The sequence below is a fragment of the Microtus oregoni genome, unplaced genomic scaffold, assembly GCF_018167655.1.
Source record: "Microtus oregoni isolate MIOR12 unplaced genomic scaffold, Mior012 000113F_000, whole genome shotgun sequence".
NCBI lineage: Eukaryota > Metazoa > Chordata > Mammalia > Rodentia > Cricetidae > Microtus > Microtus oregoni.
The window spans coordinates 981,886-1,004,089 of record NW_024544739.1 but is presented as its reverse complement, the minus strand read 5'-3'; the positions used below and the strand labels follow the sequence as shown (position 1 = coordinate 1,004,089).

The following is a 22,204-nucleotide window of genomic DNA, read 5'->3' as shown; positions in this document are numbered from 1 at the left end:
CAAAACAGTTATCAAGCAAGAATTACAGTTACAATATTTATATCTATTTTATCTTTTACATAACAATGGAAAACTTTAAGTATCAATCTATTCTTCAACTCCATCAAAGACTCTAGAAAAATACAATATTACATAAGCAAAAAAAAAGTAAGCAATATTCAATCTCTAGAAATGACAGAGACCTCTCGCTGCCTGTACAGTCAACCAAAATTCCTCTGTGCCGTTGGGGTATCCATCTTCAGTCAACAGGCCCATAATTTCCAGCAGACATTTCCATGAAGCAGGACATTTCAAAGGAAGTCACTATCTGCTTGTCTTGAAGAATGTCTTGCAGACTATTTCATAATCAGGAAACCCGAAAGATCATCTCACCTTTAGGCAAGTTCTGTAGTCCTCCCTCTACGTGTTCTCTCTGTCCTTTATGCAATCATCCAGGCAAGAGAAGTTTCTTGCCCAAATGGCTATCAAACTCCAGAAGAATCCTCTTCGATGCCCATCTTTTTCCTGATGTAGATTGGTGCTGCCAGGAGCACAGTGTCTCATTGTCACGAAAAACCCTAAGGTATTAAAACATTAAATAGCATATTTTGTAGTCTAAGAAAGATATTAAGAATGCCTATCTAACTGAAATATATATCTATAGAGCTAGAAAATCTAACTAACATGACTACAAACTTGACTATTATTAATGATTATCCATTAACAACCTATATACATTACATTTTTAAATGAACTACACAATCACAATACCTGAATAAAGATAAAAATGAATATATATATAACAAAATTGACCTTAAATCTCTATCAATAAAGCAAAATCTATACTAATGCAAAATATACATATCTATATCTTATCCCCCTTATAATGTAAAAGAACGTTTATAAGCCATATTTGGGAATATGAGTTCAGTTTTTTAACTCCAAACTGCTTCCTGCTGAATGGGTGCGTCGTTAATTATATCTTTCATGGAATAACCTTGTTGCGGTAGGTCTCCCCTTTCTCCAGCCTATAGCTGCTGAGAAACCAGCCAATTGGGGCGTGGTCTCTCTCTCTTTTAAAAAGCTGCAACTTCCCTCTCATCGCTCTCTTCACTTCCTGCTGACTAGCGACTAGATTCCCTTTCTGGATGTACAGAGGGCTGATGGTGATCTGTACGTTATTAACCCTTTAAATAAATACCACCCTATTAATCATAATTCCAAACTGGTGTGGCATTGTTTATGACTTCCGCCTTCAGTTGGCACCTAACGTTTGGTGTGAGGACCTCTCCTTCCCTTGCTCGGCCTCCGGGCACGAGTTCAGCTTGAAGCGAGCCTCCCTTCCTCAGCTGCCGAGGCCGGCAGGCGGCCTTGTGGCCTGTGTCTTGTATGTGGAGCCAGCAGATTAATATAAATCTTCATGCACTGGCTTTTATTGCTGCAGTTCTTTATATTTTCTCTTTAGACACCTCAGATTGACTTCCAGTCCACATGCACCCTCCTATCATATCCACAGGCCTGCATAGTCTCCGCCCGCATGGTTTGCTCTTTTCTGAGTCATTTTTTTTTTTTTTTTGGTTTTTCGAGACAGGGTTTCTCTGTGGCTTTGGAGCCTGTCCTGGAACTAGCTCTGTAGATCAGGCTGGTCTCGAACTCACAGAGATCCGCCTACCTCTGCCTCCCGAGTGCTGGGATTAAAGGCGTGCGCCACCATCGCCCGGCTTTCTGAGTCATTTTTAAATCTCACTTGCAAGCACAGCTCTTAAGTGGCATGAACCAGAGCACATGGTTGCTGAAAGCTGCAACCCCTCAGGTAGACTCTGTCACTTGGAGGCATAAGGGGCTTCCAGGTTGGTCTTCTCTACCCTTGGATTCTGGGTTTCTGTTTCCATCTGTGGAAATGATTTAATTACATTTCCTTTGTTGAGCAACTTACATTTTCCAGTTTTTAACAAATACTAGGCAGATTCTGAAAAAGGACAATGTTTTCCTCGCGACTTGGCAACAGCGCCACCTGGTCGATAATATGTAATATGGCAGTTATCATTTCCAACGAGAATTTTTACTGTTCTGGTTAGCAATACAATGGGTTATATCATGCAAGGTTTATATGACTATGAGGATAACTTAATTTACTGGTTACTGGGTTTCAGTATTCTTTTGCATATTCTAACATTTCGGAAGAATATGGCACTCCTAAGAACCACACAATCTTTACTAGAAACTCATGCAGGTCAGGAGATTCAGGATTCAAAAGAGGCAATAATAAAGAGACTTGAAATGATTGAAGAAATGTTTGGAGCTGGTGAAAGAGTAATAAGGCACAAGGACAGGATATAATGCCAACACCGGCTATTAGTACTGGCTTACCCAAGGATTTAGCAGCATAAAATATACTTAATTCTGACAAAGCTTCAACTTCTAAAGGCTCAAAGGAGTCAGAGAAGCTAGATGGATGCCAATAGCAATGAATGATCTAAAAGAAATTAAGCAAGCTATTGTTAATGTCTTGCACTCTGCATATGTAAAGGGAAGGATGAGGACTTGGGCTTCTAATGCTAGAGCAACCCCCCATGATTTCCATCCGTTAGTGTCTGCAGTTTTAGATAATGGAACTTCCTTGATGTTTCGAATTTATTTCAGTGAAGAATCCAAACATATGGAACAGCAAGGAAGAGCAAAAGGTGTGAAGGTTTCCCAAGATCAAATTCTTGGTGCAGGAGAATATGCTCATCCACAGGTCCAAGTTATTTAGGACGATGAAGTACTGTGTCTAAGTCACCAAGCAGCTTTAAATGCTTGGAATAGGATACAAGATCCAGAAAAAAGGGTAGAATCATATTCCAGAATTAGGCAGGGAGAGAGAGAACCCTTTATTGACTTTTTGCAAGGATTAATGAAGGTTCTAGACGTAGGGGTAACAGACCCAGAAGCTAGACAAATACTTCTTGAATCTCTAGGTTTTGAGAATGCAAACATAGAATGCAAAAAGATAACTGGGCCTTTAAAGTCTAGATTAGCACCTATGGATGAATGGATTCAGCATACGAGGAATGTTGTGACGTTTAGCAATAACGATGAATCTTAAGTAAGGGAAGTGATTTCCATAGCAACGAAGAGACATCAAACTGCCAGGTGTTTTAATTTTGGTAAATTAGGACATCTGAGAAGTGATTGCAGGCACAGAATTTCTAGGAGTAATATCACCTCTAGGAATGGCATAAATAGGAGACCTAGGCATTCAGGTATATGTAGGAGATGTGGTAAAGGCCTTAATTGGTCCAACGGATGCAGGTCAACAACAGACATACAAGGCAACCCAATACCGTCGGGAAACTCCTTGAGGGTTGAATGCATAGGGCCCGAAGGACAAATAGGAAGACTAAGGCAATTTATAGCCAATATTGCCATAAATTTGTGGGGCCATGACCTGCTACAGCAATGGAATACCCAGATTAACATTCCTGTAGTTCCAGGAACTCATAATCCTTGGACAATATGATGAGGTATTATGGAAAAAGGTCACCAGCCATTCTGGCTCTAAAAGAACATACAGCAAATATCAAACCTTTAGAGGTCCCAACAAGTCCCAACCTTTAAAATGGCTAACTGAGAAGCCAATAAGGAACAAAGAGTGGCCTCTAGCTGAAGATAAAATACAGGCATTGGAACAGCTGTTGCAAGAGCAACTAGATGCTCACCATATTGAAGAATCAACCAGCCCTTGGAATTCTCCTGTGTTTGTTGTAAAAAAGAAATCTGGTAAATGGAGAATGGTGACAGATCTAAGAGCTGTCAACAAAGTAATTCAACCTATGGGCCCACTACAATCTGGAATTCCTTTGCCTTCTCTGTTACCAAAATGATGGCCTCTTATAGTTACTGATTTGAAAGATTGTTTTTTTTCACTATTTCGTTACAAGAAAAGGATAGAGTAAAAATTGCCTTCACAGTGCCTACTTATAATAATTCTCAGCCTAATAGGAGATATCAATGGACTGTCCTCCCATAGGGTATGCTCAATAGTCCTACATCGTGCTAATATTTTGTAAGTAAGCCAATGGAAATAATACATAAACAATTCCTCAAGTCCATAACTTATCATTACATGGATGACATCTTGTTATCTGATTCAAAAAAAGATACATTAGAAAGGATGTTTGAAGAAGTAAAGAAAGTCTTGCCTAGGTGGGGATTACAAATTGCCCCTGAAAAGATTCAAAGAGAAAATTCTATTAATTACCTGGTTACAGAATAGGGTTAGAGAAAATTAAAACGTAAAAGGCACAAATTAGGAGAGACAAGTTAAACACCCTTAATGACTTCCAAAGATTGTTAGGAGACATTTCCAGTCTACGACCAGCTGTTGGGATTACACATGATCATTTAAGCAAAACCTTAGATGGTGATAAAGATTTGAATAGTCCAAGAAAACTGGCAGCTGAAGCAGAAAATAACCTGACAATGATTTAGGAAAAATTACAGGAGGCACTTGTGGATAGGTTGAACCCAAATCTTAGCTGCATCCTAGTCATATTGCCTTCCAGAATTTTTCCTACAGGGATTCTAATGCAGAGGGAAGATATTATTTTAGAGTGGATATTTATACCTAAGAAACCAAGTAAAAAATTAAAATCTTATGTGGAAAAAGTCTCTGAATTAATTATAAAAGGTAAGCTGAGACTTCATCAACTAGCAGGTATAGACCCAGCAGAAATTATAGTGCCTTTTATGACTGAAGAAATAAAAAAAGTTATGGGAAGACAATGAACCGTGGCTAAGAACTTTTGCTAATTTTGGGGGAGAAATTAATAGCAACTATCCTAAAATGGTAGACTTAACCTTATTAAAAGAACTTCTGGGATTCTTCCTAGAATTGCATGTGATGCTCTAATAACTGGAGGCTGCACATTCTATACGGATGCAAATAAATCAGGGAAAGCAGGTTACAAGTCAGATGGATTGAGTAAGGTGGAACAATACCCATTATCATTCTGTCTAAAAGGCAGAATTATATGCCATTCTTATGGTGCTAAGGGATTTTAAAGAACCTCTTACTATAGTTACAGATTCACAATATGCAGAAAGAGTTATCTTGCATATTGAAACCGCTGAATTTATATCAGATAACACAGAGTTGACTTCATTGTTTAACCAGGTACAAGAGATAGTCAGGAATAGGCTTTGTCCGATGGACATAACACTCATCTGGCCCTATACAGGTCTGCCTGGTCCTCTAGCCCTAGACAACGCTGAGATTGATCAATTATTGATTGGAAGTGTGTTGCAGGCCTCAGAATTTCATAAGAAGCATCATGTCAATAGTAAAGGCCTAAAGAAAGAATTTCCCATTACTTGGCAACAAGCTAAGGACATTATCAAGAGATGTCCTACTTGTTCTTTCTATAATCAAACACCGTTGCCTGCAGGGAGTAACCCAAAGGGCTCTAAGAGAAATGAAATCTGGCAGATGGATGTGTTCCACTTTATGGAATTTGGTAAATCAAAATATGTACACTACACCATAGACACGTATTCAGGTTTTCAATGGGCTACTGCCCTGAGCTCAGAAAAGGCTGATGCAGTAATCACACATTTATTGGAAGTTATGGCCATCATGGGTGTACCAGCACAAATAAAGACAGATAATGGTCCAGCATATGTATCTAAGAAAATGAAACACTTTTTTGAGTATTATAGTATAAAACACATTACAGGTATACCAAATAATCCTACAGGTCAGGCAGTTATAGAAAGATCAAATCATAATATAAAGCATATGCTGAACAAACAGAAAGGGACCATAAATAACCCCGGAAATAGATTACATGATGCTTTATCAACCTTGAATTTTCTTAACGCTAATGAGAAAGGAACGGCAGCAGCAGAAAGACATTGGATAATGGAAAAGTCTGCTGAACTAAATCAACCAATTTATTTCAAATATGTGCTGACCTCTAAGTGGAAGCCAGGAGATGTGCTACATTGGGGAATGGGATTTGCTCTTGTTTCCACAGAGGAGGAAAAATTGTGGATACCATCAAAATTAATAAAGTTTCCATTTGAAGAGGAGAAACCTCTTGGAAAGGAGAAATGACAATTCATCCACAATGATGATATTCATACAGGTAGTAAGAAAAACATATAAAATGGGGGCAGGGTTCTGTTCTTATCTCCACAGGAAAACACTCATCTTTGAAAAATTCAAGGGACCCTGGATGTTTGGATACTGACAGATGGAAAAATACCTGCCCAATAGGAAATATCAAAAAAAACTGAATGAGTTGTATAAGTAAAATATATTAAACCATATTTCTAAATTTATAAAGCTGGTGTTGAAGTTGGACTCTGGCTCAGTCCCTCTCTATTTCCAAGCCCGTTAGTAAGAGAAAAACCAGAATTTCTGGAGTTTCTGTCTCATATTAAGAGCCATGATGGGGGACAGAAAGAAATATGAGTTTAGAAAACATCTTTGCTTTTCTTCATATCTATCATACTTTTCATTGAATATATCGATCATGCCTTTCAATGAATATATATATATATATATATATATATATATGTGTGTGTGTGTGTGTGTGTGTGTGTGTGTATGGATATATATATGAAAAAAGTTTAAGTTTTTCACAATGAACAATGAGTTTTTCCTGAAGTGAGATTTGAAGTTTCCAGTAAGAAGATGGGGCCCCATAACAACAACTCCACCTGGTTGATATGACGTCATGATACTGATAGTGCTACTACAAGACCTGCTTTTGGTACCAGCTGCAAAAGACAATTCCAACTTGGTTAGCTGAAATGGTGCACATCTTATACAATATTTTGGCCAGACCAGTACAAAATATTCAGAGACTATTGGCAATTTTAAAAGACATTGATCTTGAAATTTAACCATCATTTTACTTTTACACGATCCCCCAGAGAGAGCGTCACCCCCATGACCGCTGTAAGTAATTCTAGAGGTCAACGCCCCTCTCCCAGTAATGTTTGCCCTTGGGTTTAGGGACATCATTTAGGGGTTGATTATAATTAGTATACGATTGAGGGTTGGAGGAGGAATTTAATAAGCTCAGGAATCATTTGAAAAAAAGTGGATGATAGGATAATAGATTTGTAATTCTGAGTTACTGGTTTTAGACAATATATTGGTATGGATACTTGTATATTGATACAAAGTTAAATTGTATTGACTTTTTTATGCATGTTTCTACCTCTGTTTAAAATATTTTTATGTATTGACATATATTGTATTGATAAATATATTGTATATATTTACCATATTGTAGTGTACATTTCTACCTCTGATTAAGATACTTATATAATGTTTGTGTATTGATATATATTTAACTACTGCAAAGTATATTTGTACATTGTTTATATTTGGAGGTCATTGTCCTCATTTGTTTCATAGTCGTTTATTGTCCTAGTCTATAAGTTAGATAGATATTGAGAATTATATAGACTAATAGTCATCTAAGTTTGTCCGTTATAATTAGACTAATCAGGTTCTTTAGATATATAGAGATTATACTCAGTATAGATAGATACTGAGTATAATTTCTTCAAAGAGCTGTAGAAAATGGCCTTTAATCTAACTCAGAGTTTAGTGGTAGTGAGACACAATTGCTCCTGGCAACACCACTCTATTCCCAAGAGAATGTTGAGCACCAAAGACACTCCACCTGTAGCCTTTCTTTTAGGCAGAACTTGCCTTGGGGCAAAGAAATGCCCATACCTCAACCACTGACAGAGATAAAGAGCGTGCATCAATGGATAAAACAAGACAGTCATGTCCTGCCTAGACAGGGTAAGATAGTTTCAAAAAGTTGCCTGCCTTTGAAATGGTATGTCAGTTATGTTAGGCCTTAGCCAAAGTTGGTTGCTTCAACGCTGCTACCGTGAATTTGGGTGATTGTCCAGGTAGCTAGTTGTCTCTGTGATTTGTTGCATGTTTTGGAAGTTGTTTTACTCAACTTCCTAATTAACCAGATAACATTATTTCCCTTCTCAGATCTTTGATGGGGTTGAAGACTATATAAATGTAGTTACTTTCTCTAATGACTTGGCCAAGTTATTTATTATACAAGAACTAATCTAGCTAGAATAGGATATTTGTACTTATTGTATATAATTTCATAGTAGGTTTAGAACTCTCTTATTTAAACGAAAGGGGGAGTTGTTGTGGGAGGTCCTCCCGTTCCTCCAGCCTATAGCTGCTGAGATACCAGCCAATTGGGGCGTGGTCTCTCTCTCTTTAAAAAAGCGGCCACTTCCCTCTCCTCGCTCTATTCATTTTCTGCTCTGCCAGTAACTAGACTTCCTTCCTGGTTGCGCAGAGGGCTGATGGTGATCTGTAAGTTATTTCCCCTTTAAGTAAATACCAGCATATTAATCATAATTCCAAACTGGTGTGGCATTGTTTATGACTTACGCCTTCATAACCTGTGTGCTAGTTTCATGTCAGTTGGCAGTTGACCGAAGCTATTTTTTGAAGGTTTTCACAGCAACCTTTCAGGAGGGTGTGATCCATCATACCATATTGGGATAGCAGCAATCCGCAGACTCTCACCCTCTGTGAAAACAAAATAAAAACCTCCTTTCCAAAGCATCATGTCCTTAGATCCAAATTTTAAAGTCAAGGCACTTTCAAAATATCTATGTTGGATTAGTTCAGCAGCATTTATAAACAAATATCTTTTAGCAGCTATTTCTCCTTCCTTAGCATTCAAATGATTCAAACAGAGCACAATAGCAAACAGTATCAAAATTCTCTGTGTATTTTCCATCTTTGTTAGCTTCAATTTAAGCTCTAATTTATTTTTATTTTTTATTTTGCCTTTTGAGACAGGTTCTCTGTATCTTTGACCTGGAATAACTCTGTAGAAGAGGCTGTACTTGAAGTTACAGAGATCCACATGTCTCTGCCTCCCAGCATTGGGATCAAAGGTGTATGCTCCTACACGTTGAACCCACAGAGACCTGTTTGTCTCTGCCTTCTTGGCACTGAGATTAAAGGTGTGTGCTACCACACCTTGAAGTTACAGAGGTCAATCTCCCTATGCCTCCCAAGTGCTGGGATTAAAGGTGTGTACTACTGCAACCAACAACTCCCTTCCTTTTTTATGTTTAAGAACTTCAACTTTTAGCATGCACATATTTTTAACACACTGTAAATCATTTAAAAATTTTCTTTGTCTTTTAATCTCTCTTTACTCTATACCTCTCTTTGTTTTTTTGACCGCATGAGTCTTTAATTTACACAGCAATCTCAGTAAGACTAAAGAGGTGGCTTTGCCAGCTAGATGTAGCCCATACCTTAACTTTCTTAAATTCCAACCTTATGGCTGAGGTACCGGCCAGGGCCGCATTCAGTGCCACAAGTCTACAGTGTTTCAAGGTCCTTGCCATCAAACAAGCTGCAAAAGACAACACTCAAGCCCTCTCTTTGTAGCTGGACATACTGATCCAAACTGTCAGAGTTTGCCCTGGCAGGATGGCCTAGAATTCCGGCAATTTAAAATAACACAAGTTGTTTTTCCTGCTACTGCTGAAAACAAACAAGCATTCAGCTGGCTTTTATCAACACCATTTAAATGTTTCGTGGCAGGACCTCTTAACAGCTGCAGGGTTTTGCAGCTGAAGGTGAGTCACGAATCTTCTCTTAAATGAGTGTGCTTGCTTGCTACTAGCAAGTAGTGCAGACCCGAGATATAGCTGCTGAAAAGAAAACATGCTTTACTCGTTCCCGGGCATTCTCAGGCTTTCAGTGGATTCAGTTTTCCACATGTCTGAGTGCCATTCTGTAGTAATTTGAGCAGCAGGGCTGCATCACCAGCACCAGGGCAGCCTCGCTAGCTAAAGTCCAGAAATAATTACACACAAACGATTCTTTTAAACACTGCCTGTCCCATTAGTTTAGCCTATTAACCCATTTCTAATAATCTATGTAGCATCACGAGTGTGCTCACCAGGAAAGATTCAACAGGTCTGATCTGGTTGCTGGCTGCATCCCCATCTGCCTCAGAGAGGAGAGCTATCACGTCTTCCCGCGAGAGGGGATCATGGTGTCTCTGAGCTCACTGCTTCTTGCTCCCAGCATTCTGTTCTCTTTCTCCTCCCACCTATGTTCTAAACTAACAGGGGAAGCAGTTTCTTTATTTAATTAAGCAATGAATTACTACCATCACTTTATCCTTTCGAGAGCTTGCCCTAATAAATCTTCCATGTCTCTTCTGCTGTATAATCTTTCATTTGAAAAGAACTTGCCTGTTCAGGGGAGGATTTTTTTGACATCTCTGTGGATGGAGATCATATGAAGAGGATCAGATGAGCAACCATGACGACTTTTATGCTGTAGAGTTAGGTGGACCAGAGATTGATTGCTGACAATCCTGTGCTATGCATCAGATGCTCATGAACTCTGCCGCTGTTGAGGACAGGCAGATATCAAGGTGCTCACACATACTTAACTCATTCAGTGTTCATAGATCATGGAGATTGAGTTCTAATTCTTGTCCTAAACTAATAAAAAAAACAAGATTAGGAGAAGATAGGAGCCTGAAGTAGGGCCTCCAAATGGGTCATTTGCAAATGTACGGTTACCTGAGTCCATGTATGCTTTCTCCTTTCATTAGTCAAATCCATCCTTCAATAGAGTAGCAATAGGCAAACCAATTTCTCACCAACAGCTAAGCATAGATTTGAACCCAACAGCCTTTGGTTTCTGAAATAAGTGCTGTCCCCTTAAGGTCTCATAACAACAGAGGAAGTATTGTAAGACTGTCCCAACAACAAGTTAGAGCAATTCTAGGACACCAAAGATGCAGCAAGTTATGTTTATTGGTAATAAACATGGTTCGGATGGGACAAAAGAAGAACAGATTGGTGTACTCACGATGATTTCATGTGATTTGGCACACACAGGCTTCTGGTTCTGAATACTGCATGCTCAGTGGGTTTTGGAGACTGTGGTGACCCTGAACCTAGCTGGAGGCTTTGGGGCCTGATAGGACAAGCCTTGATATTTCAGGACATCCTTGTCCTTGGTTTACACTCTTTACTGATTTCCATACAGAGAATGAGAAGCCATCTACTCCTGCTGCCATGCCTTCCCCACATGAACAGAGAGAACACCCTCCAGACCCAGGTTGCTTGTATCACATATGAAGGCATAAGTCACAAAAAATCTCCCACACCAGTTTAGAATTGTGATTAATAGAATGATTATTTCTTTAAAGGGCAAAAACTTACAGATGACCATCCCTGACAAAAGCCCTCAGCGGGATCAGGAAAGGAGCCTAGAAGCCGGAAGGGAAACTGGATGCAAGAGATCAAGCTGAAGGTAAATGTTGGTTTTTGATAGAGAGAGAGACCACACCTCAATGGGCTGGTATCTTAGTGGATATTGTCTGAAGGAGTGGAAGAAACTCATGCAACACACTTATTTGGATATAGCAAAAAAAATGTTACTAGAATTGAGAAAAAAATACTATTTTAGTTTATTTATTACAGTCCTTCCAGATACATCACAGAGATGGGATCTCTTCATGCATGAGAGTCACCGATGATTTCCCTTTTAGAAAATACCCACAAAACTCCCAATAACATCATCAGCATTCAACAACATGGCTATGATTGCTTTGCCTTGCCTTTGCTTCTCAGTAAATGATGCTGTTATTTAATCTCTGCAAACAATGCAAATTTCCTTGTACCTAAATAGACAGAATTGACAGGTTATCTTAAACACAACAGGGAGTCACACTACGATGGAATGGGTTAATCATCACCAGTGTGGCAGTGACATATTTAGGATCTTTCATTTGTCTAAAAATCACAGAATTCGAAACCTGATATGTTGTCATACAGATTTCTTAGGGTTTTGTCCCCCTGGTGGTTTCCTTGGTATGCTTCCATAATTTTTGCCAGATCCAATCAGTTTTGCCATGCACTCTCAGCTCCACATCATTGTGTTCCCCTTTTGTTCTAGTCCAGGCATTTTTGACATCTTGAAACTGTTGCAACAGTATCTCATGTTCCACCTAAATGATTTGGAGTGTTATTTAGGCTGAGTTTTATCTTCCATCCATGAGTTCATTGACTTTCTTTGGGCGTAATTCCTGGGATACTGAGCCTAACTCCTGGGGGATTCCTCTAGTTACTTCTCCTTGCTGAGACAGCTTACACTCTCAGTACAATTATGACAGTATTTCTGTAGCAAACATTCTTCTCAAGATGAGAAGAAATATCAATATTACAATCCATTTGTTTTTATTGTGATTTAAACACACACACACACACACACACACACAAGTTAATGCACATACACTGATGATATTATTTGAGTAGGCCATTCTGGGGTTGTCTTATCCTTGCAGGCACTTATGGAGGAGGAAACCACTTCCTTTCTGTTTGAAACTGAAGAATTCTTCCAATGCAGAGATTGGCAGCTATGAAGCCCAAGCACAGAAAGAGAGCCAAGAGACAGTGGAACATGAGTGCTGTGGCCTATCTCAGTAAGTCTACCACCATGATAAAGATGCCTCTTAGTATGAGATGCCTGCCACCTCTCCAGAAGATGAATGGGCCATCTCTCCAGAAGCAAAATCTGAGTAAGGCTTTTGAGGCCCTGGTGAATATTGTTGGCCGCAGAAATTCTAATGGCTGTAAGGAAGCCAATGAACCAGTCACCCAGTGGAAAGCCATCATTTTAGATCAACTGCCAACTTATGCCTCTCTCTATTTGTTGAAATAAGATGGGATTGATTGTGTCTATGGCTTGGAGCTTCACAGCGATGAAAGGATTTTAAACCTTAAGATCCTGCCTAATAATGTGCCATTTCCTCAGGTGACAGACACTCATCTGTCAAACACCATAGTTGGCAGAGCAGTGAAACATACATTCACGGGCACAAATGGCTCTATGGAAGACTGGAATGGGATGGTCCTAGAGGAGGTGCCAATCATGAAGAACTGGTTCGATATTACCTACAAGAAAGATCCGTTCCTGTACATTTACAACCTCCAGTATGACTACCATGAAGGCAATCTTCATATCATGCCAGGCTCTAAGGGGAAGTACAGTGGCATGGTCCCAGATAAGGTGCAGACCATAACAACCTGTTTCTTCATTGTCAAGGAGAATGATCCAGTCCTGTACGTTTACCACCATCTTGATGACTCCATTGAAGGCAACATCCACATCATGCCTGAATGTCCTCCAGTAGAGGTGACTTTGGAATTAGGCAGGGATTCCTTGGCAGGCAAAAGTGTGCAGTACAACAAAAACATGGAACCCAAGAGATAGGTAAAATTATTTGCCAATTTCCCACCAAACCTTCTGTGTATTTCATCAAGTTTAATAATGACTTCCGTATCTATGTCTATGATTTAGTGAAGATCTGTTGAAGTGAAATTCTCAGATTTTGAGGGGCACACTTAAAACTGTGTTTGGGGAATGTGTTTTTTTCAGAGATACCTCAGGTCTTCTATTAATCCTGGTATTTTTTCCAATCAAATATTCTTGCTCAAAAAATAAAAATTTGTGAACATGTTGTGTTCTTTGGTGAATGATTGATTGTGTTTGGTGGATGGGGCATCACAGAAATACATGCCTCAAAACAAAGCAGGATTTATGGTCTTTCCCCTTGGAGAGGATGGACTGGGGATGCTTGGTGTTTTCAAGGACAAGATGGCTGTCTAGGAAGTAGTGGAGAGGGGACAAAAAGTTGTAGGATCTCGGGGCGGGATAAAGCTTGAGGGAAAAACATGTCAAATGGAAAGATGTGACAGATATCAGAGTGAGGTATTGGGACTTAAGAGAATTAAGAGTAGATTAATCAGGAAGGGACACAAATGTAGACTCAAATTCAGAGAAAATTATGTTTCATTTGATGAATAGTTTAATTCGTAATGACTGTAAGTCACTGGATGTTTGATCTCCACTGGAGAATGTTGAGTGACCAGGAGCCTCCTGTTTAGATAAAAGTGTCTCCTCCAAGTTGCTCTTCTGCAATGGGATGGACGTCGAGCTACCTACTTCCTTTTGTCAGAATTCTGTCTGCCACCTACTTTGTCATGCCTGGATTGGATATGCCTTGAACTCTCATAGGTCCTTTGCATGCCATCCAACCCTTGAGAGTTTATTTAAATAATTGCCCTACCATATCTGGAAAACAGTGTTCCTTTTCTTTGATCATGTTCTGTAGGACTTGGGCTATCAAACTCATCGACAGATGCACCCACACGCAGGATCAACATGTACACTTTGATGTCCACTAATGTATGACATGCCCACATATGATGAATACACCGATCTACATCAAATCAGTAAATTAGGGAATCCCTGATGCTAGTTGGAATGTGGCAAAGACCCCACAAACGCATCAGACCCCCAAATACCAGTATGGTATTGATGTCTGACTCCCATCATGTAAGGACCCTGTCATCCTGTAACGGGGCGATTTTTGCTTCCTTCATCTTCACAAACTTGGTTAAAAGGTTAGAGATGTCAAACTGCCTGTTCGGGTCCAGCATGTAGATAAGCTGTCACAGGTCAGGTGATTTGGCTATAATTTGGGTGAGAACTTCTACCAGGGCATTCTGGTACACCCTCACCTCTTCTTCTCCCAGTCCTCATCATCACCATTGTGGCTAGGCTTGGAGCACAAAGAAGACAACATGAAAGAAGCCTCCTGCTCAGTGGAAAACAATGTCCATCTTTCATATGACCTGACTCTCACAGGGAATGCAGCACATTTTATCCTTCTAGATTTCCTCATTCATCGGTACACTCATTTTTCCAATGAATGATTGAATTCATCCATTCTTCCATCTCTCTCTCTCTTTTCTTCCTTCCCTTCTTCCATTTCCCCCTTTATAGTAGTAATTTGAGCAGCAGGGCTGCGTCCCCAGCACCATGGCCGCCTAGCTAGCTTATGCCCCGAAATAAGAACACAAAAACTGTATTCTTTTAAACACTCCCTGGCCCATTATTTTCAGCCTCTTAACCCATTTCTAATAATGTATGTTTCAGCACGTGGTGTGCTTACCAGGAAAGATTCAGCATGTCTGACCTGCTGGCTGGCTGCATCGCCATCTGCCACAGAGAGCAGAGCTACCCTGTCTGCCCGGGAGAGGGGAGCATGGTGTCTCTAAGCTCACTTCCTATTCCTCCCAGCATTCTGTTAAGTTTACTCCACCCACCTATGTTCTAACCTATCAGGGCAAACAGTTTCTTCATTTAATTAACCAATGACCTATCCTCCATCATTTCCCCTATTCCTGTTTAAACAAGAAATGAATCTTTAACTTTAACATAGAAATATAACACATAACAAAACAGAACACTTATCAAGCAAGAATGACAGTTATAATATTTATATCTATTTTATCTTTTTTCATAATATTGGAAAACTATAACTATCTATCTATTTTCAACTCCATCATAGACTCCAGAAGAATACAATATTACCTAAGCAAACAAAAGTAAGCCATTATCAAAGTCTAGAAATGACAGAGACATCTCGCTGCCTGGTCAGTCACCCAAAGTTCCACAGTACCATTAGGGTATCCATCCTCAGCCTACAGGCCCACCGACATTTCCACAAAGCAGAAAATTTCAAAGGCAGTCACTATCTGCTTGTCTTGAAGAATGTCTTGCAGACTCTTTCATGAATCAGGAATACCAAAAGATCATCTCACCATTAGGCTAGTTTAGTAGTCCTCTCTCTGCGTGTTCTGTGTGTCCAGTTTATGCAATCATTCAGGCAAGAGCAGGTTCTTGCCCAAATAGCTATCAAACTTTATAAGTATCCTATTCATTGCCCACCTTCTTCCTGAAGTAGATTGTTGCTGCCAGGAGCAGATTGTCTCATTGTCACAAAACCCTAAGGTATAAAAACATTAAATAGCATATGTTGTAGTCTAAGAAAGATATGAAGAATGCCTATCTAACTGAAATATATATCTATATAGCTAGAAATCTAACTAACATGACTACTAACGTGACTATTATTAATGATTATCCATTAACAACTTATATACATTACATTTTTAAGTGAACTACACAATCACAATATCTTAATAAAGATCAAATATGCATATACATATAAGAAAATTGACCTTAAATCTCTATCAATATTGCAAAATCTATACTAATGCAAATTATTCATATCTATATTACATCCCCCTTTAAATATAAAAGAACATTTATAAACCATACTTGGCAACATGGGTGCCATTTTTTTTCTCTCCAAACTCCTTCCTGTTGAATGGGGGCGTCGTTAAGTAGGTGTTTCATGGTATAACCTGTGTGCTAGTTTCATCTCAGTTGGCAGTTGATTGAAGCATTGTAAAGATGTTCACAGCTACCTTTCAGGAGGGCATGGTCCTTCATACCATATTGGGATATAGGCAATCCACAGACTCTCACCCTCTGTGAAAACAAAATAAGAAACTCCTTTTCAATGCATCATGTCCTTAGATCCAAATTTCATAGTCAAGGAATTTTCAAAATATCAATGTTGGATTAGTTCAGCAGCATTTATAAACAAATAATTTTTAGTAGCTATTGTTCCTTCCTCAGAATTCAGACGATTCAAACAGAGCAAAATAGCATACAATATCAAAATTCTCTGTGTATTTCCCATCATTGTGAGCTTCAATTTAAGCTCTATTTTGTTTATTTTTCCATTGTCCTTGGCTTCTCAGCAGCCCTCATTGTCTGCCATATTCAGAGAATCCGGTTTTATCCCCTGCTTTTTCAAACACAGTCCAGCTGGACTTGGTGAGCTCCCAATAGATCAGCCCTACTGTCTCCGTGGGTGGGTGCACTCCTCTTGGTTCTGACTTCCTTGCTCATCTTCTCCCTCCTTCTGTTCCTCATTGGGACTTTGTGAGCTCAGTCCAGTACTCCAGTGTGGATCTCTGTCTCTATCTCCATCCATCGCCAGATGAATGTTCTATGGTGATATGCAAAATATTCATCAGTATGGCGATAGGATACGATCATTTCAGGTTCCCTACCTTCAGATGCCCCGGGAACTAACTGGGCACCTCGCCTTGGGCACCTGGAAGCCCCTCTAGGTCCAAGTCTCTTCCCAACCCTAAGATGGCTCCATTAATTAAGATATGTGCTTCCCTGCTCCCCTATTCAATCTTCCTTTATCCCAATAATCCTGTTGCCCCAAGTTCTCCCCATCCTACCCTTCTCACTTTTCTCTCCCCTCCCTTTACCCCCCTCCCCATCCACCCTTAAGATCCCGATTTTTGCCTGGCAATCTTGTCTAGTTCCCCTACCCAAAGGATAGCAATATGTTTTTCTTTGTGTTACCTTCTTATTTAGCTTCTTTAGAATATCCAATTATAGACTCACTGACCTTTATTTAAGTCTAGAAACCAATTATGAGTGAGTATATCCCATGTTCATCAGGATACTCAGGATAGTATTTTCTATTTCCATCCATTTGCATGCAAAATTTAGAAGTCATTATTTTTTTAACACTGAATATCCTTTCAGAATCTCCTTTTTAATATCATCCTGCATCCGGAAGGCCACACAGCTCTCTATTAAGCCATATATATATATACATAGTTTCATGGAAAATGGTTGCATAAGGAAATATACACAGGATCTGGAATATGGTTTCTTTCTTCTCTGTTTTGCTTGAAAAATTATTTTATGTTTCATTTTATTTGAAGCACAAAATATAGGATTAACTGTATTAAAATGAATACTTGATTGGTAACATAGAAAAGTTTTTCTTTATGTTTTTACAATATAATTCTTCTGTGGTTTGTTAGTGTCTGCTTATCATCTATTGCCCCAACATGATTAGTTAAAGTTTAACATCAGGATGTATGTATTGTATAATGGTGTCTAATGGGGTTCAACCTGGTGGTGTCAATTGCCTTTTGTGGTCACAGAAGGGATTCATGAGAAATAAGGACACTTTCACAATTCATTATGTGATTATATTTTTCATTTTTCAGAGAAAGTAAGCTTGACACCTCTAACAAGTGAGGTCTAATATTTGCTTGTCCAAAAAGAATATCACAATTTGGTGGTCACAGGAAGAAAATTGTAGACCTTCTGGGTCAAAGGTATGGTATACCAATATTCAGGCAAAGCTTGAAAATACCTGTGGAACCTTGGTTATCAGGGTTTTTTTTTCTTTTTGAAAATCTCTTGGCAAATATGAGCTTCCTGGGGAAGAATGGGAATGTCCAAGTATCATTACATCCTGGAAGTTTCTATGGGGCTCTTATAACAACAGAGGCAATATTGCTCAGAGGTGGATTTCTGTATCACCCTTTATTAACATTGGAAAGATTGAAGTTCCATATTTTCTAAGTCCACCCTTATCTGGAACACAACTCCTTTGAATTACTTTTTAAAATGGTTTACTTCAATAGACCTCTGTGTAGGACAGGACAAAAAAGAGGCTCCATAGATACAAAGTCTTTTTATCCTCTCTTCTGGACAGCATACAGTAGTACATCCACCCTGGAGAGCCACTTCTTCCCTCTCCTCCCACAACTTTCATTATCAAATCATACTTTGGTTCTTCCTCATGATAACTGCATACAGTATCTCTGCCCCAGCAAATTCATTGTGCTTATCCCTTCTTAGAACCTGGTCAAAACTGCTCTTTCTCTCATTTAAGAACCTTCTACTTCACGCAATGCTTCTCCTTGTCACTCTCTCTCTCTCTCCTTTGGTTCTGCTTAGTGTTTCTATGCCATCCTAGTCTCATTTGGTCTCAGAGCTGGCAAGCTCATTCTACCCCCATGAAGTCTTAAGCCAGTTTTACCCTAAAGCAAATTTCCTTGCACAAAGGACTGTTTGAGTTGGGTGGTGGTGACACACACTTTTAATGCCAGCACCCTGGGTGCAGAGGCAGGAGGATCTCTGGGAGTTTGAGGCAAGTCTGGTCTACAAGAGCTAGTTCCAGGACAGGAACCAAAGCCAAAAAAAACCCTGATTCAAAAAAAAGAGTAATGTTTAAATTCAGAGATGAAAGCGGTCCTCGGCTTTCCCAAGAATGAACCAGTGATTATCAGAAAGATTTTCTTAGTCATAAAATGTTGTCTGTGTTTTATTCATTTTATTTCTGAATAAGTCACCTATAGCATAATTCTTACCTCAGGGAAATTACAGAAGAAAGGGTTAGCATATGTAAAACCTAGAAGATAACATAAAATGTTCTGAAAAGTATTCTCTAGCTACATTGGAAGCTAGAGATGGAAGGGCCTATTTGAAGATAACTTGCAGAATGAGAAGATCGGACACTTTCTGGTAAATCATAGGCAGTAGAATGAAACTTCTTTGGTCACATCACAGTGGTATGTGGCCCAAGTATATTTACCTAGAGAGTGTACTCCCATATATTCAGAAGATCTGGGAACCCTTTTTATGTGGGTGGGCTGTACCTCTATATTAGAGGAGGCAGGTCTGAAACTGTTTATTCAGAAGACTCAGCTTGCAGTTGTGTTCAGGGACGTCGGTCCAGAGAGCTGAGATCTATTGAGTCAGAACAGCACTATATAGGCCACCCAAATTAGAAGTTATAGGTATGAAATCAAAAGAAAATTACCTTGATCACACATTGCAGGCCTGAGGCACTTTTTAGTGATGTGAATCTAACTCTCACTAAGTAAGATAGAATGAAGCCTTGTTGATTTGGACAGAAATAAAAGGACAATTACAATCTTCATCAAAAATGTAATGTGGCTAAATTCATGGGAATAATGAGAAATATTAATGCACTCGGGCCAGAACTGGAACTTATGAGACATTTTGTGCACAGGTACGGTCTACACCTTTTTGTCAGAGATGTGAAGTTTATGACAATGTGCAATAAAACAGGAATGGCAATTTTCCATCAAGTGTAAGATAAGCACCTTGTAGAGCAGAGGAAGGACTTGTCGGGGCTAATCAGCTTCCAAATGTTTTTCAGTATTGAGAATATATATTGCGGGCTTGTGAAATGCTGCGAAGTAATCAATGCATATTTTCCAAGTGGATGGATGATGTTTTTCTGTGTAAGAAGCCATTGGTCAGAAAAGATATTCCCATATATGTAGATGGAATAAAGTTTGAAGAATCCTAGAAAGTTGGATGTATACCAGAAATACATTGTCAAGAGAACAAGATCTATTGGCCGCATTGTAGAGGTGGTAGGCCTGAGTCATTTTTGTGCCAAATAGTGTATATTTCATGCCATCTTGGTCTTTGTGTGTAAGTTCTATTTCACCATAGATAGAGTGGAAACACAAGTATTTCCAAAGAGTGTATGATGCTATAATATTCTGAGTAAGACATTCTTAATCTCTATTAAAGGGAGGCATTTTCAGATTTCTGACAAGAGGACAGGAGTTTGAGGACCCTGGGGAAATACATGGATAATGATGATGGTAACAGGTGATGTACTGGAGGTGAAACATATTTTAGTAAAAGGGGAGAAGTTCTTGCCCTACTTCATCAAGAAATAAATGATTGGATGCATGTTAAGTGACAGTAAGTTTTGAATGCCTTTTTGATTGGAATTTTAATGTTTTGGACCTTGAACGGTATAGACCTTCCCTGCCCCCCTCAGTCAGGCAGGGTCAGTGTAAGGCTCTCTTGATTACCAAGTGTGCATTTGAGGTCTATTTGACTAAATAGATGGTGGTGATGAATGGAAGTCTTCGGCAGACATAAAGAGAAAACCAAAGTCACAAACCACTTAGGTAACAGGTAGTATCCTAGTCAACCTTGTGCAGTGGAGGAAGGACTGCATCACAGTCTAGAAGATTCACATCTTGAGGCAACTGTGGAAGGGCTGGCAGCAATTTGAACATCATGTATCAGTCATTGGCAGGTTCCAGTTCTCATCAGCTACATTGATGTGTGAATGAAGGATGAGACCTCTTCAATCTGGTGACTTTAATGAAGGACCGATGTCCTAATTTCAGACTCTGTCATTTCAAAGCAGAGCAAGATTAAATTTCTTTGGGTACTCATGTATTTTTAAAGTGGATGTAGTTAGAGCGGAAATATCTCCATTTTGGGGATATTTCTGAGGCCAACAAGCAAAGAGGGGATGATCTGAGGATCCTTTGATCCTGTTCACCTTGAGAGAAATGGAAATTCTGGGATGACTTTAGTAAAACCCACATATTTTTATGAATTTCCTTAAACAGAGTGATGAAGCCTTGAATGCTATTTATAATTGCACAAAGGCCAAACAGCTATTTTAATCATAAAGATCTTCAGATAACCAGTCATCAAAAATGCACAGTGTGAGATGCCTTGATAAAAGGAACATTTTGGGGAGATGATATTCATGGGGGAAACTTCTGAGGTCATTCTGAATAGTCTTGCTATGTGAGGAAATGCCTGTCATTGTATGACCAAATATCAAGGTTTAATCACACCATTGTGTAGAAGGGAAAGAACAAGTTTAACTTGAGTAAGATTATTTTAGTCTTCATTTGCTTCCTAATGTGTTTCCAACTTCCATGACCCATATATTACATCAAATATTGGGAAGATTACAAGAAACAATTACAATGCTCTTTCCTCATGATTAGTGGTAGTATAAACTTTCCTGCTTCCGAAGAGTTGTATTGGTCTGTGCATATCCATCAATGTAAGTGATGTAGGATGCCCTTCTATATGTGTTTTTCTTTCCCGGTTAATGAATAAATCTGCTTTGACCTATGGCAGGGTGGAATTTAGTCAGGCTGGAAGAGATATAGAAAGAGATTAGGTGGATTCTAGGAGAGGCCATGTGCCTGCTCAAGGAGAAGTATACCAGAATTTTCCAGTTGGCCAGAGCCATACGGTGAAACAAAGATGAACAGAAATGGGTTAATTAAAGATGTAAGTGTTAGCTAAAAAGAAGACTGAGTTAATTCATTAAGTGATATTGTAATTTTCTCTGTAATTATTTGGGTGGGGGCAGTTGGGAAACATACGGGCAGTCTTCATTTACATGAATGATATGAACATTTGCATTTCTGACTGGTACATTTTAGGCAGAGTCCATGATTATTAATTTTAGCTTTTTATAATTTTCCCTCTACCTAAAGTCTTGTGAGGTCCCATGTTTACGAAAGTGTTTCCCTAGCAGTCGTAGACCCTGGGATTGGCCCTGAGGTAATATGAGTCCAATGGTCAAGTTAAATGTGTCCATGGAAGCAGGGGGATGTTCTAAGGCCTCCCAGGGTCATTGGCTAGATCTGA

The 22,204-nt window shown here is 39.2% G+C and overlaps 1 pseudogene; it reads left to right on the top strand.

Moving 5' to 3' along the window:
• The first annotated feature begins 12,553 nt into the window (after positions 1–12,553).
• LOC121443787 lies at positions 12,554–13,383 on the top strand (annotated as a pseudogene).
• The last annotated feature ends 8,821 nt before the right edge of the window (positions 13,384–22,204 follow it).